A 25663-nucleotide genomic window follows, 5' to 3' on the forward strand; every position below is an offset into this window, starting at 1 on the left:
AATTCCAACTTTATCTTCATATTGTGATCTTTCCTACTTTTAAAGATGCCACTCAAACTTATTTGTCTACTAATGGCATTCCACGCCATCTCTCCGCGGACAGCTCAGAACATAGCTTCCAATGGACAAGACAGGGTACGATAAGAAGATACATGCTATTTTACCTGAAATCTGAATAGAAAGTCTGACAATATTCTCACTTTCCCTGACAGAATATCTCACTATGGGTGTACAAGTGTAAATTACTGAACCTTAAAAAATGCATGAATTATTTTGTGATGAACATCCTAATCTTGTAGCAAAATATGTGTTTTCTCTTGAATATTCTGGGGTTTTTTTTAATTTGGCTCTAGATTTGGCAGACCCAGATAGATATTTGAAGACTTTCAAGTCAGAATTAATATAATCTCCACAGTTATCGCAAAATGTTAAATTAGTAGCGGATTTAGAGCTAGGTTTCTGAGAAGTCCATAAGTCAGAAATGTTGTTTTTCGGTGATGCCTTGCATTATAAGCAATATTATTTTTTGTCCTATAAAAGTTCAGGAAATATTCTACCTAATGCCACTATGTATTCACCACTTACTAAACATCACCTCTAAGACAATAGCTGCAAACTATACATATATCATGAGAGAAAGGAAGAGGCCAGTGAGGCATTCACTTTCAAATTGGACTATCTCACCAAAACCAAAACTCATGGCACAACAACACCGAAGTGTCATAGCCTAGCAATTGACCACTACTCAGGAAAAATGCCTGCGGATTTTGAGGTGTCATGCTGTTGGTACAATGAATTCTTTTGGCTGCTTCTCTTGACTTTCTGTACAAGACCACCATCACACAATAACATGGACTCTTGTGTTTCATTAATAATCCCTGGATTATACTTCCTGGAACCTCTTTCTGCCATAATGTATGTGTATATATCCATTCACTGCTCCTTAAAACCATATGGCTGCCAAATTTGTTTACTGTCATGTTATCCTTGGCTGATTTACTTGGTAATTACAATTTCCTTGTAAGCTCCATAAATCTATATTTAGTTCTGCAAGCAATCCTAAGTCTGTTTCTTTATAATATGCACATCCATGATGATCAGTTTATGTCCTTTACATATGTAATAGCTTCTTGACATTCTTTACCAGTTTTCAAGGTACAAACTTGTTTTCACATTCCTCAAGAATTCCTCTAAATGATCCAATGGGCTGTTTCATTTTTACTTACCATTATCCATTGACAAGTCTTGCTTTTTACATTTTCCCCATGCCTCTCTTTTTAATCATACAGTATTGCTTATTAATAGTCCTATTTTTATGACATTCCTTTCTATCATATTTATTTTGAACCAGAGTATTGCAAAGACAGCCTCATGATAACTTATACCATCTTCAACTTTATATTATCTATAGAAGTCATTTGATATTATCTAGCAGCACGTCTAGGATATTTTCCCCTCTAGTTGCTTCCATCATTTTCTGATTCAGCTCTCCTTCATTATTAACTTATTCACCATTGGTTGGCCATGATTTCTGTGTTCCACATTCCTATTTCAGTTAACATTTGGATGTTGTTATTATTATTAGCATACGGCAAGGAAATGACATAATATACACAATGACAAGAGAAATAGATTCACTTCAGGCATTAGTGTTATCTGTTATCATATCTGAATGTCCAGCTTCTGAATCCACTGGAGTGGTTCTGCAGTTGGTTGGAGGAAGTCTTCCAATCAACCTGGATAAGCCCGTATTTGTCACTTGCTTACATTATGGGGAATGGTCTGGCGAGGGGCTCCACAACCACATTCTGGAGATGGTACACTTGTGGAGAGAATCCCTGCACCTACCATGACCTAGCTGGATCCTGTTCATTCTGGACCAAGTTGCACATGGCAGTTGCGATCCGTTAGCAATTTTTTTTCCTCTCTGAAAATTTTAGACAGGTGCAAATTCAGTAGACTTATTCCAGCTGGCTTTCCACTCCTCCAAAGCACTGAAGTATGTAGATGTCTTCAGAGCAGCATCACAAAGAGGTGGATGTCATGATTTCGGTCTGTGGAGACTGGGAGCTCGTATGTCATCTAGAATGGTTAGCAGAGGATTTGTATAATGGGAACTAGGACACAAAATTTGAGTATTACTGGTTTATGATGACTATGAGGAAAATCTCCCATCACTTTGCGAGTAGTGTGCAAGGGATTTCCATTTTATTGTAGCTGACGATTCATGAATCTGGGTTTGAACCTCTACCCCATGCAGCTGGTTGAAAAGTTCTTTGATTTTCAGCACGAAATACTAGATGGAAATTTTACGTTTGCACCAGTCCATTAATTTAAGTCCACAATCATCTATTTTAGAATACTTCCAGAGTTCATGATGACTATTCAAATCTCCCACACAAATGTTCTGCAGTTGATACAATATATTGGGGCCATAAAATGCATGGTGATTTGATGTTGATGATTGAGACATTATTCAGTTGGATGACAACCTGGTGAACGATTTCATTTGTGCTTTGAGACAATAGCTTAGCTTCTTCGATATTATTATGGACATATGTGGCCACTCCATATGCTTCATGGTAAGTTGCTCCTCGTGCCGTGTTCCCAGCAATATGACCTCTAGTACGGAGTTGTTTTTCATCAGCAACATGTGTCACTTGAAGGACAACATCTTTGTTGTTCTCTCTGAGTATAACATAAGATTTATGGTGAAGCCTCCACCTTATCAATACATTTGTTTACATACTAACATTCACAGTACTGGTTTCGACCCTTCAAGGGTCATCCTCAGCTGACAATTACAAATATAGTTCTTAAAAAAGCATCACAATGGGAAATATTGTACAGTCATGACAATTATCCAATTCAACAGACCATATAAAACAAATGATACAATTAAAATAATAAAATAAGTCCTCTTTTCTTGGATTATAAAAGTATTACGTAGTATAAAAAGACATGTCATTTGCAAATGTTTTTGTTATTTTGAGCAACGTAAAAATTGGAACTTGCAATGTTATATATGCACTGATAGTAATATTCTTGAAGTGTCCACTATTTATTGCATTAAAACTTATGGCTAATTGATTAAAACATTTCGGATGTTTATTCTTGCGATAACTAAATTGTTTATTTCACCGTGTTCCTCTGCTGGTAGTATGAGCGTCTTGGAATGACTTGGACACTCTTTTTGAGGAATTGGGTAGTTGTCTAGTGTTCAGTTCGAGGCATTGTCAATATATATGTACAAGATTCATAATATATACTAATGCTGAGTTGATAGTAAAATGCGTATTTAAAAATAAAAAGAATAAAGAATAAATAAAATTGAGTATTTCTGAGAGATAATCACACTTTGTTCCGCTGATATTTCCTGTATTAAATTGTAAAATATGAGTAGTGGGACCAATTTTTCTCGTTGAGGAGCTCTGAGAAGAACTGTTTCCACATGCTGTCATTGACATAATTTGATAGCCAGGAGATCCTAGTATAGACTGGGTGCCTATTGCTACTGCTCGCTTAGCACCACATGGGGAACACGTGCAGGGTATTGAGAAGATAAATCCTGTGGACATGTGCAACGTTCATCCCCCTTAACATTTGGCAAATTAAGATATCCACCACAATAAGGTTCCTTTCTCTGTTTTACTAACCTGATAATGCTCCAATAATTATTTATCAATGTGTGATCTGTGATATCAGTTAAGTGAATAAGACTAATTGAAAGAGAACAACATGCATATCTCATTTCCATTATATATTTTTCATCCAAGGAGTCCAATATCAAAAACCACCCTAATTACAATTTCAAATGATGGTACAAATATGTCATTGTCGTACCCTGACATTTTGCCAGCCATATTGCAACATATGCTTGTACTTTGGTGCAGAAAATCAATTGATTTAATGCAGCATTAACACCTTGAAGGATTTTGTGTTGCAAGGTTGGTTAGGGCTAGGATCACAAATATCCCTGTTATTGCATTCATATTTTCTCTGCTGTCATAATAGATGTTGTCTGACAACTGTGATCATAAAGGTGTCTTTCACATAGTTAACAGCCCTAGTTTTAATTAAGGTACAGCCTGATGTGGAAAAGGGGAACTATGAAAATCCACCGTCAGGGCAGTTGAGTGTGGTATTTGAAGCCACCTTCTCCTGAATGCAAGCTTACAGCTATACAACTCTAAAACCACCTGGTTAGCTCACTCAGTTTATGAACTTTAACCATGTCTAGTATGTTGAGCGTTCTTCCTAAAGCCTTGGTATATGTAATACATTGCTCTTGCGTACAATGAAGGTATCATCTAAAATCCCATCTCATTGGAATTACCTTTTCTATATCTTGTAATGGATGCTATTTGATAACAGTGCTCTTTAATATGCCATTCATGTATTTATCTGCTCTTGAATTACAAATATTGATCTCAGCTTTCAGGATCACAGACAGTATTATTATTCAGAGACTGTATGTAGTAATAGTGTTTGGACAATAGCAGTGGATTTAAATCCACCAGTAGCTTGACATGCTGGTTGCATATGTTGTCATGCAACAGAATACTTTCCTTTCTACATGAATATATCAGGAAATTATTATCTGAAGGATGGGTGGTAAATCATGCATTGGTACTTGTTGTAGTAGAGCATTTTCATAAAAGCAATTTTGTAACACCATGCAATGAACATCAAGTGCGCATATACCAAGATATAATCCCATACACATGAGATGATATCCAGGAAATGGTGTAAGAAAATGAGAAGCACAGTACTCACACTATTGCAAATGTTGTTGGTCTATCAACATGGATGGTAAGTAGAGAACTATGAGAAGAACTAATGCCCATACCCTACTCAATGCATGCACTGCCCCTTACCAGCTGATTATCAATAGTGTGTGTATTTCTGCCATTGGTAATCATATAAGCACACAAGTGATACTTCCAGAGGAGTGTGTTAGCAATCATTGATGTTACTTTTATATGGCAAAGAGTATTTACTGTGCGTAACAGTCACACATGTGCCATGGAATATCCCTACGCTGGGCATCAGAACAACTTCCAGCACCAGCTCTATGCCAACATCTGGATGCGTAGCCCAGGAGTTCAGTTACTGAACCAGTTGAGTTCAACGCACTTCTGACCAGGTAGCTTACTGAGAGTACTTCACAAACATGTTAACAGAGTTTCTGGAGGATATATCACATCAAATTCAGTGAACCATGTAGTTTCAATACTGGATTTAGCACAAGAATTTAGATCATTTATTTCCCAATTAATTTATAGGATATCATGTACACATCAAATCCATTGGACTTTTGAGTCTATTAGGATGTGAAAAACAAACCAGTGAAGATGGAAGTCAGTATGTTGGATGACCTTAGGGAAAGTATTCTTCAAGCAGTAAAGGATATTCAAACAACTTTTCTGTTTTGGCTCGACAACATCACACTTGGTACAGTTGCCCCTGAAATTCTGTATGGTACGGTCAGCCACGTACGTAGGGTATGATTCTCCAATGCCTTGATATTCATCTTATGTTTGAAATATACACAATGTATTTTTCAAATCTCTCCCTCTCTTGCTAAGCATATCTAGGTCTACATGCTGATAAATCATCAGACAGATTTATCTGATTTTAGTATACATAAGGTAACAAACTATTTCAAGCAGTATACTTGCAGCTATACAATGTTTCTCCAACTTTCACAAACCAGACAAATTATATTACATATTTTCACATATTCAGCTCATTCCAAGATAAAGAATTATAAATTTTGGGCTGTGTAACCAAACTCCTCCTACACTATATACACTAAAAGAAAATGAAAAATTGACACCTTACCACATATGCACCTCTCATTACAAGGCAGCAGCATAAGTGCTGATCAAGAACACAGCATCGTAAAAAAATCACATATTGACCACACTATATGAAAGAATTATCCACATGTATCAAAACTTGTGCAACCTACAAATAGGTTATCGTAATTTCCAGAATTTGTGTGAAGCATTCTTAGCATGAAAATTTAGCAGAATTTGAGCAAGTTTACGTAGTGAGTGTTGGTGAGGACCATCTGCAGCCATGCACTTAATTCTAGGCCTTAGTCTAGGATATGGTATAGCTATCCTCCAGTGTTATGCAGAATAGAATACCGAGAGGAAAAAATGGTGAATTGCTGTGTTCAGTGATGTGAATTGATTATGTTGTAATCTTATATTATTGTCTGTCTTTTAAGTCATCAGCCCAGATCCTCAAATAGCACCACGAAAGGCTATGCGGTTATAGGGAAACTGCAACAACTGATGGTGGCTCCAAAATGAGGCATACTAGGCAAGTTGAGGAGTGAGGTAGTTTGCCATTGTTTACCTCAATATTATTATTAATTGACTTTTAAATATGTGGTGCTTATCAGCTGAATGAGATGACCCATAGCATTTATTGCATGAACTCCAGAACAACACCTGGAATCATGGTATGGGAAATGATAGCACATGATATCCATTTCCTTCCAGTGATTATTGAAGTGTCCTCGAACAGTGCATGGCACATCCAGAGTATTCTACAACGTTCGTAGCATGGTGGGTTATGTGTGTGAATGGATAACAATTTTTCATTTGTTATAGTCGAGTTTATGAAGTTAGGTTTAATCATGTGTATTTTCCTTGCTTCTTATAGGTTAGGTTACAATCATTTTCACGCTTGGTTTGAGGAACTGATTGAACATTTTGGTACAAGGATAAGAGAATCTTCAACCAAACTTAAAGGAAAGAAATTTTATGACTTTTGTGTACTTTAATTTAAAGCATTCAAGGTGCTACAACCCTACGCCTTTATGAAATCATTGTAATAGTAAGACAATTTTCATAAATTCCTTTCAGGAAAATTCATGTTCAGTTATTCATGGCATTCTTTTCTGAGTATTTTTCCTTGTTCTTCTAACTTTTATTGACAAGCTGCTTTACGTTGCACCGACACAAATAGGTATAATACCAATATAAATGGTCCGTTATTGAACATTATAAATTTTCCAGATAACTCATTCCTGGTTGCCAGTGTTTTGCCCCCATATGCTAGGTTGGGCTCATCAGTTGGTACGTAGCACACCTACCAAGACACTGGCTAGTGCATACCGTGGAGGCCACTGTGTAGGCAAATTGTAGCCACCGGCAGTGCCAATGCACTATAAGAAAATTTGTCTTATTATCAAAAATTGATGCCTGCTTGGCTATCAGATGATATAGTTGTTGATTCCCATAGGGAATCTGGCCAAGCTGGCATCAATTTTTGATAATGAGACGAAATTTCTCATAGTGCATTGGCACTGCCAGTGGCTAAAATTAGCCTACGCATTGGCCTCCACGGTATGCACTAGCCAGCATCTAGGTAGGTGTGCTAGGTACCAACAGATGAGCCCAGCCTAGAACAAGGGGGTGAAATGCTGTCAACCAGGAATGAGTTAGCTGGAAAATTTATAATGTCCAATAATGGACCATTTATATTGGTATTATAAATTTATTAATTCAGAACAAATATTTCAGATTCCCTATGGGATTCAACATCTATATCATCTGATGGCTAAGCAGGCATCAATTTTTGATAATGAGACAAAGTTCCTCATAGTGCATTGGCACAGTTGGTGGCTACAATTAGCCTATGCAGTGGCCTTCACGGTATGCACTAGCCAGCGCCTTAGTAGGTGTGCTTAGGTACCAACTGTTGAACCCAGCCTAGCACATGGGGGCAAAACACTGGCAACCAGGAATGAGTTAGCTGGAAAATTTATAATGTCCAATAACGGACCATTTATATTGGTATTATAAATTTACTCATTCGGAACAAATATTTCAGATTCCTTATGGGAATCAACACCTATATCAACAGATAGGTATTATGGTTATGTTGGGACAGGGAAGGACTAGAGTGGGAAGGAAGCTGTGGACTTAATTAAGGTTCATCCCCAGCATTTGCCTGGTGTAAAAATGGGAAACCACAGAAAACCATCTTCAGGGCTGCTGACTGTGGGGATCGAACCCACTCTCTCCTGAATACTGGGTACTGGCCGCACTAAAGTGACTGCACCTATTGAGCTCGGTCTTCTAACATTTGGAACAAAGTTTCATACTTGCACTTATATATGGGCAACCACTTATCTAAATCTTCCTCAAGAGAATATCCTAAAGGTATCCATTTTCGAATCTTCAGAAGAACATCATCATTAATTTTCTGAGTAATAACTTGAAAATTTTCTTATTCGTGATTCAACAAATTTTTCTGCCTTTACTTGAAACATTTCCTCATGTTGGTGAATGGCAAAGAAAACATTTTCAGATTTAAAAGATATCACATATATTTTTTACCTTTGGCAAGATCTTGCAACAGATCTTTTCTGTTTCCACACAGACCTTATACTCCCAAATCTTCCTTAATTCATTCTGATTTGCCATTAAGCTCCTTCTGAGCTTCAGAAGATATCTGTTTCAAACCAATCTTAGAACTGATCTTAGTATTTGCTAAATATCCCACCATTTCTTCCCTTTCCCAATTTTTCTGCTTTGTCCCAAATAATACTGGTTTTTCTCCATTTTACAATCAAACTCCTTTTAGACATAAAGCTGAAAATTACAGGCCAGTAAGTTTGACATGCATTGTATGTAAGCTTTGGGAAAGCATTCTTTCTGATTATATTAGACATGTTTGTGAAATTAATAACTGGTTCGATAGAAGGCAATTCGGTTTCAGGAAAGATTATTCCACTGAAGCTCAACTTGTAGGATTCCAGCAAGATATAGCAGATATCTTGGATTCTGGAGGTCAAATGGACTGTATCGCGATTGACCTGTCTAAAGCATTTGATAGGGTGGATCATGGGAGACTACTGGCAAAAATGAGTGCAATTGGACTAGACAAAAGAGTGACTGAATGGGTTGCTATATTTTTAGAAAATAGATCTCAGAGAGTTAGAGTAGGTGAAGTTTTGTCTGACCCTGCAATAGTTGAGAGGGGAGTTCCTCAGGGCAGTGTTATCGGACCTTTATGTTTTCTTATATATATAAATGATATGAGTAAAGGAGTGGAATCGGAGGTAAGGCTTTTTGCGGATGATGTTATTCTCTATAGAGTGATAAATAAGTTACAAGACTGTGAGCACCTGCAACGTGACCTCGAAAATGTTGTGAGATGGACAGCAGGCAATGGTATGTTGATAAACGGGGTTAAAAGTCAGGTTGTGAGTTTCACAAATAGGAAAAGTCCTCTCAGTTTTAATTACTGCGTTGATGGGGTGAAAGTTCCTTTTGGGGATCATTGTAAGTATCTAGGTGTTAATATAAGGAAAGATCTTCATTGGGGTAATCACATAAATGGGATTGTAAATAAAGGGTACAGATCTCTGCACATGGTTATGAGGGTGTTTAGGGGTTGTAGTAAGGATGTAAAGCAGAGGGCATATAAGTCTCTGGTAAGACCCCAACTAGAGTATGGTTCCAGTGTATGGGACCCTCACCAGGATTACCTGATTCAAGAACTGGAAAAAATCCAAAGGAAAGCAGCTTGATTTGTTCTGAGTGATTTCCGACAAAAGAGTAGCGTTACAAAAATGTTGCAATGTTTGGGTTGGGAAGAATTGAGAGAAAGAAGAAGAGTTGCTCGACTAAGTGGTATGTTCCGAGCTGTCAGCGGAGAGATGGCGTGGAATGACATTAGTAGACGAATAAGTTTGAATGGCGTTTATAAAAGTAGGAAAGATCACAATATGAAGATGAAGTTGGAATTCAAGAGGACAAACTGGGGCAAATATTCATTTATAGGAAGGGGAGTTACGGATTGGAATAACTTACCAAGGGAGATGTTCGATAAATTTCCAATTTCTTTGAAATCATTTCGGAAAAGGCTAGGAAAGCAACAGATAGGGAATCTGCCACCTGGGTGACTGCCCTAAATGCAGATCAGTATTGATTGATTGATTGATTGATTGATTGATTGATTGATTGATTGATTGATTGATTGATTGATTGATTGATTGATTGATTGATTGATTGATCTTCCACAGACCCTTATTTTGAGAAGAGAGCAGCTTATAAATTTTATGACTTAAAATACATTACGATAGAAATGTATGCCAATTGAAAAATTAGTTATGCATAATGTATGAGGGTTGGGTAAAAGTCAATGCAACCATTTGATTTCCTGCAGACACCAACCCAGTTGGAAAGTGCGACATATACATATGATAGGACAAGGTGGGAACTACACGTGTGAACAATGAATAACGCACAAGCATTGTGCTTCACATGTGTTAGGCCATCCGCAAAATGAAACTCAGATCCATGAGGTGATGCAGGGTGACTCACAGTGAGTTTGTGTAACCCACAGAACTGACTGGACCCACGCATGTTATGCCTTAGGGGGATGTGACCCAGTTGCTGCCCATGGTGACCGTGCGGGCCGCAGTCTCTCTTCCGCAGTTTCCTTCAGGACTCACACTGATTTTGGTTCTTTATATTGTGTTTTGTAGTTCCTTGGTAAACTGCGCACTGAAACTGCAATCCAACTTGCGATGATTGTCACCGTAACACACTATGCAGTGAAGACTTCGACGTGAGTTACCCTGCGTCACCTCATGGACCTGCATCTCATTTTGTGGCTGATCTTATTGTAGTGTACAGGACAATAGTGGTTTCATGGTACAAAATAATTCCAGCCAAGCGCTCCTCCTACATTAAAGCACATCACAGCATACATATAGTTGATATGACAAAACCAGGTCTAAAGTACCTGAAAGTAGTTCCCTGCCATGTTCATATCATGCTGCCAACAATGTGGGAGGCTTTCAATACCATCCACATCACCATTTTGGAATCAGGTCATCTGTTGTTGCACACCATTGGCTATGTCCATTCTTGTCGCAAACCGCCTACTACCTAGTGGTTCACTGGGCGAGTTGGCCATGTGGTTAGGGTTGCGCAGCATTGAGCTTGCAACCAGGAGGTAGTGGGTTCGAAACCCACTGTCGGCAGCCCTGAAGATGGTTTTCCATAGTTTTCCATTTTCACACCAGGCAAATGCTGGGGCTGTACCTTAATTAAGGCCACGCCAGCTTCCTTCCCACTCCTAGGACTTTCCTATAGCATCATCGCCATAAGACCTATCTGTATCGGTGCAACGTAAAGCAAAATAGCAAAAAAAAAATGTAGTGGTTCCCTTACCTATTGTATGACATCAAAGCCAAAGGCGAATTGTCAGGAGAGTACGGTAGGTGCACCAATGATTCCCATCCACAGCATCACAGCTGCCACCGTACACACTCTGGTGTATGTGGTTTTCCATTGTCGTGCAGTATGATCGCACCATTCACAAGATGATATAGGTGTTGACTCCCATAGGAAATATGAAACATTTGTTCTGAATGATCAAATTTATAATACCAATATACAGTAAATGGTCCGTTATTGGACATGATAATTCTTCCAGCTACCCCACTCACGGCTGCCAGCGCCTCGCCCCCATGTGCAGGCTGGGCTCATAAATTTATTATAAATTTGCTCATTCGTACCAAATGTTTCAGATTCCCTAGTGGAATCAACACCTATATCATCTGATGGCCAAGCAGGCATCAATTTCTGGTAATGAGACAGGGTTTCCCATGGTGCATTGGCACTGCCGGTGGCTACAATTAGCGCACGCAGTGGCCTCCACAGTGTGCACTAGCCGTGCATCTTGGTGGGTGTGCTAGGTGCCAACTGATGAGCCCAGCCTGGCACACAGGGGCAAGGCACTGGCAGCCAGGAGTGGGTTAGCTGGAAGATTTGTAATGTCCAATAACAGACCATTTACTGTACATTGGTATTATAAATTTGCTCATTCGGAACAAATTTTTCAGATTCCCTATGGGAATTAACATCTATATCATCTGATGGCCACGCAGGCATCACTTTTTGGTAATGAGACAGGGTTTCTCATGGTGCATTGGCACTGCCAGTGGCTTCAATTAGCCTATGCAGTGGCCTCCACGGTATGCACTAGCCATGCGTCTTGGTGGGTGTGCTAGGTGCCAACTGATGAGCCCAGCCTGGCACACGGGGGTGAGGCGCTGGCAGCCGGGAGTGGGTTAGCTAGAAGATTTGTAATGTCCAATAATGGATCATTTACTGTATATTGGTATTACTGTTCACAAGATCCGAACGTTTCTCCCAAACACCATTTCACATGTATAGCAACAGGAAGTCGCTGTAGTACTCTGTTCTCACTGCTCTCCCGTGTGGAACGAAATGGCACACAATGACACCCTGATGTCATACGCGACAATCACCTTCAAATTCATGGGGTAATGATCCTGACAGAAGTTCTACCCCCATGGTGATACAGCATGCCGTCACTCAGCGGATTGATGTTTGAAATCCAGTTCATATGCCCTGGCCCCAAATTCATCGATGGCAATTAGTCATGATGGGAAGTGGTCGCAGTCATTTTCCCAATGTGCTAGGTAGTTGGAGCATGTTATCGAACTTCCATCAGTGCATGCAGTGCACACCACAATGAGATTTTGTGCAGTTTCAGCTCAGTTCACAATATTCTGTGAATGGTGCGATTCTCGATGCCACTTGCCCTCTATAAATCCAGTAGCACCTATCAACTGTCTACCTCCCGAAGCAGCTCGATGATGGCACATATCACGTTTGTACTTACACTAACATGTTGTCCTGAGCATTGCTGATAACCACTTGCCACATGTCCTTCCTGAAACTTTCCTTCCCACCACGCTACTGTACAGTATGTGAGGGCAGTATTCCCAAGGGTTTTCACCAATTCACTGTGATATTTTCTCTCATTTCTCCCCAGAGAACAGCTATTTTTATGTATTTGTGCTGCTATCACGGATTTCTTCCATCTCGCACAATGTTCGTCACACAACTGATTTCACAGTGCTCTCTGCGCTGCTGCCAGTAATCACAGAGCCTTATTGTGAATACACACTATGACTGCATAGTTTCCATGGGACAAATAGTAATCTGTGATCCACTCACATGTCTGCAAGAACAAAAATAGTTGCAATGACTATTGCCCGAACCCTCATATTCAAAATCCCTTTTTAAAATTAATTGCAAAAAGCAGAGTGCAGAAATACAAGAAAATTTTAAAGACACTGTCATTCAGAAATATTGAATGTTTTAGTTTTTTGAATTAGATATCACTTTCAAAACATAGAGTATCTTTTTAGACTACAGTGCACTATTTTTCAGAACTTGTAAGAGATTTGCAACTGTCCATTCAATAGAGGAGAAATGTGGGAAAGCGTTTTTTGAATATCTGAAGCCGTAGCTTTTCATACTCAACTCAGTTAATTTATATCTCTTAGGTTCTTCAGTCTGCTGAAGCTAATTCTTTATTAAATAAATTTTTAAACTACCTGAAAATGAAAAAATATGGTACACTTAACAGAATTACACCTGAAAAATTTATGACATCTGGGTCAGTTTTGACTCTGTTAGTTGCATCTTTCAGACCATTCATCTGCTTTATAAGCTCTTTTTTCTTGAACAATTTGGGACATAATGACAGAACATCAGAAAATAAAAAGTTATTCAGATTCTTCCAAGAATGTATATCATCCTAATAAAGAATCTGTTTTGACAAGTCAAAACCTGTTGACCACAACATAGTAGGCTAACTATCTACATTTTTCTACTTCTAAATTCAGAAATATTCTCTTTTATTTGAGGGACTCAATTAAACCAAAATCTGTATTCTGTTTCAAAATTTAATATGCCCTTCACTTGCAACAAAGCACAGTTCTTCCAATAGGAATTTCTCTTCACTAAGAAGCACTTTTTTTGGGAATTTAATATGCTTTAGCTCCATTCCCCAAACAACACATTATAATGTCCCTCTCAATTTGAATTACTGCATTGATCGGGTGAAATTTCCTTATGGGGATCACTGTAAGTACCTTGATTGTAGTAATCACATACAGTAAAAGGGACTGTAAATAAAGGGCTCTGCATATGGTTATGAGTGTGTTCAGGGGTTCTAGTAAGGATATAAAGGAGAGGGCATATAAGTCTATGGTAGAATCCCAAATAGAGTATGCTTCCAGTGCATGGGACATACACCAGGATTACATGAATTAAGAACTGGAAAAAAATCCAGAGAAAAGCACCTGGATTTGTTCTGGGTGATGTCTGATAAAAGAGGACCATTACAAAAATGTTGCAATATTTGGGCTTGGAAGACTTGGGAGAAAGGAGACAAGCTGCTCGATTAAGTCGTGTGTTCTGAGCTGTTAGTGGAGATTTGGCTTTGAATGTCATTACGAGACGAATAAGATTGCATGGTGTTTTTAAAAATAGGAACGATCACAATATGAAGATAAAGTTTGAGTTCAGGAGGACAAATTGGGGCAAATATTTGTTTATAGGAAGGGGAGTTAGGGATTGGAATAACTTACCAAGGGAGATGTTCAATAAATTACCAGTTTCTTTGAAATCATTTGAGAAAAAGCTAGGAAATCAACAGTTGGGGAAACTGCCACCTTGGTGACTGCACTAAATGAAGATCAGTAGTGACTGATTGTGATTTAATTTATTACCAAATAAATGTGCAATGCTTTTAAATGACATTCATTTTAAGAATTCCTCTTAAGTGTCAATTAGTTTATGTACATTGATTTTAATAATATTAGGTTTAAGTCATCCTCTGAAGGTTCTTATTCTTTGAGAGTATATCTATAACATGTGTGCATTTCAGTAAATTAATTATATATAAGCCTTTTATCTATAAGACAACGATTACCAGTATTTTTTACTGAGTTTTGTGAGTTGATGGCAGCGTTAAGAAGCCAAAACATGTACTGTACCTCATTATGAGTAATACAAGTAATGATTAGCTTGACCTTATTTAATGTATCTTGTAACAGATAACTATAAATATGGATCTCAGTGAATATTTAAAGCTTAATAAAATTATATCTTGGCAAATAAATCAACATGGCAGCATGTATGTAAATTGTGGTAGAAACATGGATGACCAAGTTAACCATAATAGATAATTTCAGTTGGACCTTAACTGACTAGATTAAAATAAAAAAATTTGTAAACATATGTAATGAAGTGGGCATTATAGAGAATATCAATGCTATAATAATAATAATAATAATAATAATAATAATAATAATAATAATAATCGTATGGCCTCAGCTACCATTTGCAGACATTTCGATTTGACACCATCTGGCTGTCTGTTCGTCAATTTCGACGTTCCGGTTTATTCTGTCTGCCATCTAACAGACCTAGAATAAACTGGATCTCTCTTGGGTGTCTATGGCTGAGATATAATTAATTTTGTCAGGTAAATATCAAATGTATCACCAGAGATCTTTTACATGCCAACATCGTACGACATGGAGTGTCGAATGGACTCTTTTCCGCCCTTCAAAAATCCGACTACCTCTGCCGGGTTTGAACCCGCTATCTTGGAATCCGGAGGCTGACACTCTACCATGGACCCACAGAGGCAGCTATTAACATTTCTTTGCAGAGATGCCCTTAACTCAAAGAAATTTTATGGAATGTTAATAATTAGGTCAAACATGGTGATTTCATATTACATCAATAATGAGGAAGATTTTAGGTGGTACCATTACTATTCATTCTGTCTATTTATTCTTGTACAATTACTTTTATTTTGTAACAGGAATAGATTGCTTCCATTCCCTGTAAGTCAATTAATAAATTTTAGATACCTTCATATTAATATGAACATCTTCATTAATTTCTAAATATATTAGTAGCTAGAAAAAGCTTGCCAAATTCTGAAGTAATGATTACCATCTACTCTAAATATGTCATGTCTTCATCTCAGTTCTTACACACCTGTCATGCTATGTCATGCTAATTTAGAAAAAATAAACCTTCTTAATATGGTGATACCTAATCAATACAATGAAGGTACGAGCTTTTCAAATTATGAAATAATTTCCTATAATAAACGCTAAGTTATAACTGGTAGTTGCCAGAGGATAGTTATTCAGGGACCATATTTTAAGACTTCATAGTGGCATATTGAAGCACAGGAGTCCAGAGAAGCAGTGATAGTGTGTACAAGGACTGAAACATCTAGCAGACATAGCAGTCTCAAAGAAGTGGCATTATTATGCCTGTAGAATCCAACAAAACTGAACTCACCACCTATATACATGCTCAGGACAAATAAATAAAAGAATTAATAAATAAATAAAGAAATATACCTTCATATATGCATCTACATTGCTGCATTCAATAGGCAAGCCTCTGTACATTTACTAATAGCCACCACAATCCTCTGTTTGTTTAGTTTTGTACCTTTGTCTTTAAATCATTAGAAACTGAGTCTAAACATCATTGTCTTTATCTCCCTGTACTCCAGAAATTCTCCATAACAGTATCCATTATTCTCCTAGGTTCCCAATCCTTCTCTATTTGGCTCCTGTGACCCTACCTCTGAAGCTAATTTATGCATACAACTTCATCCATTGAGTTCATTCCAAACTTAGCCATTATTTCCCCATACTGAGTACCATCCTGCCATTGTTTCTACCTGTCTTTATAAGCTATCATTCCCTCTACTTTCATGCCTGTTACATATAGCTTATGAATCAGATATCCTGAGTCTACTGAGCTTTAACACCCATAGAGCAAAGTTGGTCTGCAATCAGACCGATGCAAAGATAGTTTCATCTGTGTGCTGCCTTCCCCCTTACAGAATAATGCTGATTACAATGCCAAGCTGATTGCATTTGCTTTACTTCACCTTGATTCAGTATCACTTAGAACATAGATCCTAAATATTTGAAAACATGTACCAGTTCCAGCTTTGTATCCACAATCTGACGTTCAGTTCTCTTGGATTTCTTACCAACTGACATCAATTTAGTTTCAGAAAGGCTGATATTCATGCCATACTCATTGCACCTATTTTCAAATTGCAAGATACTGGACTGCAGGCTTTCAGCACAATCTGTCATAAAAACCAATTCGTCAGCATAGACCAGACTGCTTACTACATTTTCACCTAACTGTTTCCCTCCCAGCTATTTCATACATTTCAGCACAGTATCCCTGTAAGCTAGAACAATAAAGATGAGAGAATGCCGTCTTATCTAAACCTGTAAGTTCCTTGAACAAAGAACTTATTCTACTGTCAATCCTCACTGTAGCAACATTAATGGCTGGGATTGATTTTAGTACTCTAGCATTAATCCAGAAGTCCTCCACAGTACAGTGAACAATTCTTCCTCTTGGTACTTTGTCATATGCCTTCTCTAGTTCTACAAAATATAAACTTACCTATATATATTCCTGTTGTAGAATTTTCAGTTAACTGGTGCATATTGAAATTCTGATCCTCACAGCACCTCTGTGAACTGAAACCACACTGGTTTTCATCCAACTTTCTCTCAACCACTGATTGCACTTTCCCTTTCAAGATGCCAGTGAACACTTTGCCTGCTACACTGAACAACGTAATACCTCTATAGTTATTTCAATTATTCCAGTTTCCTTGCTTATAGATAGGTGCAATTACTGCTTTTGCCCAGTAAGGAGGTACCTTATTAACACACCATGCTAATTTTTAATTTTTCTATGAAGCCATTTCAACCCTGCTTTCCAACTATGCTTCACCATTTCAGGTCTAATTACATCTATTCTTGCTGCCTTATTACACTGGAGTTTATTTATTATCCTTTCCACATCCACAAGCATAATTGTCCTCGTCCCCACGAGCTCAGTTGTTTGTGAAGTCACGGGAAGATTTCATTTTACGTTAAGGAGATTTTCAAAATGTTCCTTCCAGCTTGCCAATTATTCCCTGGGATCTGTGTTCAGCTGATTTACCCAAAACACTGTTCATTTTTTTTTTTCCTACCTTTCTAAGATTCTTTACTACTGTCTAGAAAGGTTTCCCTTCTGATTGCCCTAACCTTTGTGGTTTATTACTAAAATATTCCCATCAACTTCTTCTACGATTCAACAACTATTTGTTTTTTACTTTTTTTTCCACTACACTCAATTCCCTGTATGCATCCATCCTTGTTTGAAGCCATTTCTCATACCGTACACCTTTTTTTATATTTACAAGCTTCTACCACTTTATCATTCCACCAAGCTGTTTCCTTTTTTTCATCCATACAGACAATTTTTCATAGCATTCTCTTGTTGTTTCTGCTACAGTATCCCTGTATGATACCCATTCACTTTCTATATCCTGAACCCACTTAATGTCCACTTTTCGGAAATTTCCACTAATTGTATCCATGTACTCCTGTCTGATTTGCTCAGCATGGAGATTTTCTACATGTATGTATCTGCAGATGGACTTAATTTTCTCTGTCCTATGCCTAGAAATACTTAGTTCACTACAGATGATTTTGTGTTATGTATCATCAAAATATCCAAGGAATAGCCACACATTTCTAACAGATTTCCTGAAGTCAAATTTGGTTCTGATATAGTCTATTATGGTTCTGCCACTACCCTCTGTAATTATAACTCCTACACCCATACTAGCATACAAGCAAACACTTCCCTTTTCTTTTATCTTCCATATGTTCCCCACACTTACTGATCACCCTCTCATATCCTTCAGTTCAATTTCTAACACTCGCATTGAAATTGCCCATTAGCACAATCCTATCCTGGCTGTTGACCCTGACTTCGATGTCACTTTATGCTGCATAAAATTTTTCAACTTTATCCTGATTTTTACCCTTACATGGTCTGTACACTGAGACAATTCTTACCATAATTCCTCCAACTGAAAAACCTTCCCACATCATTCTCTCCTTTAGATGCCTAACAGGAACTAGGCTGTGTGCGATAGTATTCCTGAACAACAGTCCTCCCCGCACTCGGCCCTTCCCTTTTTAACACCCATCAAGTAACCTTTAGAATCACCTATCTCTTCCATATTATCTCCCCTTACGTCAATATCATTAACTCGTAACATATATATATATTTTTTTTCTATTTGCTTTATGTAGCACCAACACTGATAGGTCTTGTGGCGCTGATGGGATAGGAAAGGCCTAGGAATGGGAAGGAAGCAGCCATGGCCTTAATTAAGGTACAGCCCCAGCATTTGCGTGGTGTGAAAATGGGAAACCACGGAAAACTATCTTCAGGGCTGCCAACAGTGGGGTTCGAACCCACTATCTCCCGATTACTGGATACTGGCCGCACTTAAGCGACTGCAGCTATCGAGCTTGGTTCGTAACATATAAGGATGCATCCTCTTTGTTTACACTTTCAGTTCTACTTTATTTCTTCCATAAGCCCCATTAATATTGATAGATCCCAGTGAATTCCATTTCGTTTGCCAAGTTGTTTCCAAGGAGTCCCTCCCCCCATTAAATATGCAATTTGCTTTATGTCACACAGCCACAGATAGGTTTTATGGTGACAATGGGATGAGAAAGGCCGAGGAGTGGGAAGGAAGCGGCCATGGCCTTATATAAGATGAAAATGGATAGCCATGGAATACCATCTTTAGGGCTGCCGACAGTGGAGTTCGAACCCACTATCTCCCAGATGCAAGCTCAGAGCAGCGCTTTACTAACTGCAAGGCCAACTCGTATGGTTATCAAATACGAGCGGGAATCAGTTACTCCCATTGTTTCGAGACTTGCTTAAATGTTCTGAGCATATTCGGTGAAATTTCTGTGAAGCAGCATGCTACCTTTACTGATATATAGTCCAAGTGAGTATCTCTTCTCTAATGGGTTAGGGATCCCGGCAGATTGTATATTCCTAGCCACTGAGCGCAAGTATGGCCATCATTCAGAATATCTCCAAGGTGCCCAATCGCATTCCATACAACTTGCAATCCTGACCATCAGGACAACTTACTACGCCACTCAGCCCTTGCCCATAATTCATGAACTAGGATGTGGCTACACTAGGCCTTAATCCAAAACATGAACCATATAAATAATTCATTAGTAAATAAATAAATAAATAAATAAATAAATAAATAAATAAATAAATAAATAAATAAATAAATAAATGTGTCATAGAAATAAACTACTGAATGTAACTGAACTCACAGCATTTACAGAAGATGCTGAAGGTTACCACCTGCAGCTACAATGCAACCATCACATCTTATGATTTGGAAATGCACTTTACAGCTCATGAAAAATGATGGAATGTCCAGTGTTCCTAAGATCGAGTTTTAATTGTTATGCAGTTCCAGAATTATTCCTGTAAACTTTTCCTTTGATAGTACCCCTTAGATAAAATTCCTATGTGCATAAATCAGGTGAATGAGAGGACCTTAGGCCTCTACTGATCAGATCCTAATTGAACACTTCCTGCAACCATCGCATAGAGCTTCTCCAGTCAGTTCTGCAAGAAAACAATGAAACAGATTGAGAATGCTTTGAATATAATGGTCGAAAGTAATCGTGTCCTGAAGAGATATCTTACAAACAATTTTTTGGGCACTAATAATGCACCATACACCCACCTTTGCAACATGCAGAGGTCTCGGCTTTTAAATGTGTGGATTCTCTGTATCCCATATACTATTGTTCTGTGAAATGACATATTCACTCAATGAATCCATGCTTCATTACTCATGAACAGCAATTTCGGATCAACGATACCATCAATATAACTATTCTTTAAACAAAAAAACGATTGCACTACAGCCCTGATGGTCTTTGGCCTACCACATGACCACTGCTCAGACTGAAGGCCTGCAGATTATGAGGTGACTCATAGTCAGTGCAACGAATCCTCTCTGTCGCTATTCTTGTATTTGTAAACCAGGGTTGCCATCTCACTGTCAGATAGCCCCTCAATTGTAATCACATAAGCAGAGAAAAGTTCTCGGACCAACCCACAGGACCAGGCAAAAAAATCTCTGTATTTGCTAGGAATTGCACTAGGACCTCTGGGTGGGAAGTAGGCATGCTACATGTAGACTGAGAAGCCAGACACTCTTCACTTGCTAATTGCTACTGTCTATGGAATTATCAAAGGTACCTTTTAACCATCTCGTTTTGCAACTAACAATCAGGCACAAATATTTCTGTGCTGAAGAGTGCTTAACCAGCGTGGTAGTTATCTCACAACACACATTAAAACTCCAATAGTTACTGCCGAAATGCTTCATCAGCAATCAAATCTTCTTATTACATCAAGCTTGGCACAAGCCATATGGTGCACGCTTGGGAATTCCTGCAGCTTGTAAAGAGAAGTGCAAAGTCTTAAAATACACACCCTGGAGGATACCTTTTACATATATTCTATTTGTCTACACCTCTGTTCAAGTCCCTTCAAGAATTGCTGAACCTTCCTCTATTCCAAAATCTATAAATATCTATATATACAAGGTATAGACGATACAAAATATTTTGGGCTTATGCATTGTGAAAGAGACAAACTGCAGGAAAGCTTGAGGTTTATGAAGACTATGCTTCATTTCCTCAGAAAGGACATATCCTGTCATGGCTCATTTCTGTGGTTACTGAGAAAATACCTTGTGACTCATGAAGTTTCTCTGCAGTTTATTTCATTCACATGACCTTAGCTGACAAATGTATAAATGATTTCACTCTAGGTTATGATGAATATGTAGTGCTGAAAATTGTACATTACACAGATTACACAATTCTTCTCATATAAAATTGTTCAATTCACATAACTGATTCTTCATTTTCATGTGAGGAAAAAGGTTAATTTAAAAACCATATATATATTTAATTTTTTTTTTTTTTTGAGATTTTACAATTTTCGTCTTTAAGGGATGCTCATGATTTCCTTTCAGGTAAGGTATTTAAAAATCATTCTTTAGTTTACTTTATAAAGTCTCTGGATTATACTTGCACATAAGATGGTTAAAAATGCAGTTTCACTCCTACAGTGGGTGGCCAAATTGATCTGATCACCACAATATATCTCATTTCTTGTCTTGCCTAAAATAGATAACCTTTATTACACTACTAAAGCCTAGTCATTTTAACTTCCAGTGACAGTTTTGGCTCCCAGTGATAATTTGAGATTTGGATTGCCAGTAAAGCTGTTGGCAGTGCTGATTTTTCATTGTTTGCTGAATCAACCTGTTAAAAAAATTAAATTAAACCAACTACTAGCATTACAAGGTAATGAAAAGCATTATTAGGCTGTGTCCATTTCAGTTTTTTGTTATTTATGAACATTGCATAATGCATTACAAGTTTCAAAAGTTTGTTAAATGTGTCCATGATTGAAGAAAGTTAATAAAAATTTGTACATTTAGAGTATACTAGGATGATTACAAAAGTTTGGCCACCCATTGTAGTTAACAGGATCATGAACTCAAGGGTAAGGTGAAAAATGTGCAGAAAGTGGAAAATGTTATAGGAATGTTCATGCAATTCTATGGTGTAGGCCTACACATTGGCTAGCACAAAAAAGACTTAAGTCATGTTGTCTGTTTATGAGATATATCTGTGTGGGGCTTTAAGTTAAGTATTGCTAGTAACATTAATATTGTGCTATACATAGTGTGACACTTTGTGTTTAGTATATTGTACATGGAGAAAAAATGAATAATAGAAGGAGAGGAAAATTTCACATTAGAAGAATCAGAGTAACATAGAGTATAATTAAGAGATGAATGGTTCTAAGAATGTACAACATTCCGGATAGTTAAAATAAATTCTTTGTTTAAGTCTTGAAGCACTGGATCATAGATTAGGAAGAATAAATTTTATGTAGATGAATATAAAGAGAGATGTTCTTGCTGTTAAACTTGAACCAATCAATCAATCAATCAATCAATCAATCAATCAATCAATCAATCAATCAATCAATCAATCAATCAATCAATCAATAAATAAATAAATAAATAAATAAATATTTTGGAATTAAGCATAGAATATGCAATAGCCTTCATTGAATACATGTTCTATATGGATAAATATATATTAAAATGTATGTATATAATTTTTTAAATATTCTGCATTGAAATACCAATAACATCCAATTGAACAAAGACATTTGTTGAATAAAAAGTATGTTGGAATGGCTAATGCTTCAATCTTGTTTTAAATATACTATTAATAGGAACCCGTACACTGGTTGGTAACCTGTTACGGAGTTTTAATGGATAACACTAGCCTGCAAAAAAAAACTTTTTTTGTGCAGTGAAAACGTAATCAGTTGGGTTTTATGAATTTCTTTTTTTTTTTTTTTCAGTGGGCCGATGACCTTCAATGTTAGGCCCCTTAAAACAACAAGCAAGCTATGAATTTCTTAATGCAGAATTTGAGAAAAAATTTGTTTTAGTGTATCACGTCTGGTTTAGTAGCTATTTTACAAAATGTTATTTTGTTCTGAAATAAAATTGCTGATACTTAGTTTTGATTAAATTTGATGTATTAAAGTAAATTTCAGCTTGCAAAACATAATCATATTTTGCATGCATTAAATACACATAAATGCTGCTTTGTAAGCAAGTAGATGGTTTGTATTATATTTTTATTGTATATTGAATTTCGTGAAACTGAAGCATAAAGCGCCTATTTAGTTTTGGCTGTACGATTGCTTTTAAATTAATATAACCGTACCGTGAATAAAAATTACATGGTTAAACATATATACTTTTGTTACTTACATTATCTGCAGGTTAGATTCACAGCTCCATCTTTTCCCGTTTTCCGTGGAATTTCTGGGTTTTTGAAGTTCTTGAATAATCTCTAGAAGGGTCGTCTTGTGCAATCGACCAACAGTAATCGGCCATCATATTCACATCCCAACTTCCCTGATAGCGTCGTTCTGCATCTTTGAGTTCCTGGTGAAACCTTTCACATTGTTCTTCACTGACAGCTCCTAAATTTGGAGGGAAATAATACAGATGCGAAGCTAAGAAATGAAGCTTAAGGCTTATATTACAACCGAGTTCCTTAAACTTTACCAACATTTTCCTTACAATTTCTTTGTATTGATGGTCCTTAGTGTTGCCAAGGAATTTAGTCACTACATCTTTGAATGCGTTCCATGCCTCTTTCTCAATTTTGGTCATCGTGTCTGTGAAATTTTTATCCTTCATCAGTTTACAAATCTGTGGTCCTTCAAATATGCCTTCTTTGATTTTTGCATCTGATAATGAGGGAAATTTAGTGGATAAATATTGGACTAATTTTATCTAATGCCTTGATGTTTCATCAATCCTAATTTGTTGTGCAGGGCTGGAAGTAGACTTACATTTAACATATTTTTGGATCCAGGTTGTAGTTGTTTCCTTTCTGGCCAATTCACTGTATCCCAATGTTTATCCCATGCCCTGCTATCCCACTCACATAGGATACAGGGAAATTTTGTACAGCCTTTTTGTTTTCCCAGCAACAATCCAATGATCTTTAAATCACCGCAAATTTGCCACCCATGCTCGTGATATTTAATTTTTTCAAGCCCAGCTTTAAGGTCTCGTATGTTTCAGACATTTTGGTGGAGTGTGCAAGTGGTACGGATGCCAGAACATTTGTATTATGAAGCAAAACAGCCTTTAAACTTCTTTTGGAAGAGTCAATAAAAACAAACCAGTTACTAGGATCATACTCTTTCTCTCCCAACTGACGTAGAGAATTTGAAACATCCGTACAAAATACAAGTTCATCTTCTTGAGTATAATACTTTAGGACTGTTATCTTTGGAAGGAAACTGCTTTATCAGACCATCAAAAATATTGCACAAGGGCTGGGGCTTTTAACACATCTGTTTATTCAAGCGGTCTAAGATGAAAAACAAATGCTCAACTGTCTTATCTTCAAACCTACACACTTCCCGGTCTATTGTGTATCTGGAAAAGTTTGTTATGAATTTACCAGGAAACCCCCAAATACAAAATGAAAATTTAGACAGCAATAAACCTATAATAAAATGCAAACAATAACAAATCAAATCACATAATTGTATTCTATAAAATGTTGCAGGGGAACATCTCGCAACATTACATCTTACGAATTCATCCAGATACTAAAACACTGAATTGCATCAAAACTAGATGTGATAGGAAAAAATAGCATCATTTTCAGAATCAGGGCAGCGATTTCCATAAGAATTATATATTTTCTGTTTTATCGCAAAATCATGTTGGCTAGTGTAAATTAGATGACCTGGATCTGTTTACTGCTATCTGTAATCAATCAATTAATCAATTGATTAATCAGTCAACTTTGATCTGTACTTAGGGCAGTCACCTAGGTGGCATGTTTGCCATCTGATGTTTTTCTAGCCTTTTCTTCAATTATTGCAAAGAATTTGGAAATTTATTGAACTTCTCTCTTAGTAAATTTTTCCAGCCATATACTACTGGATTCTGCTCATCGGGCTGTGATTGTGCAACAAAGTTTCACTCATTAATGTCTCATAAATTTGACTTTACATAAAGCATTTTTTATAACTTTTATGCTCTTCAGTCTGCCAAAACTAATTTTGAGTAAATAATTTTATATACTACCTAAAGAAAAAAACACATGGTAACAGTATTACACCAGATAAAGGAACAGTTTAATTAAAATACAATTACATGTTTTAATTATTACCCCAAATACAGGCATGGTCCTTTAATATTGAAAACTGCTTATTTATGCATGACAGTTGCCCCAGCCCAAAAGCATGATTCATCACCAAGTTCCTGGTTG

Source organism: Anabrus simplex, chromosome 2, assembly GCF_040414725.1.
Source record: "Anabrus simplex isolate iqAnaSimp1 chromosome 2, ASM4041472v1, whole genome shotgun sequence".
Classification (NCBI taxonomy): domain Eukaryota; kingdom Metazoa; phylum Arthropoda; class Insecta; order Orthoptera; family Tettigoniidae; genus Anabrus; species Anabrus simplex.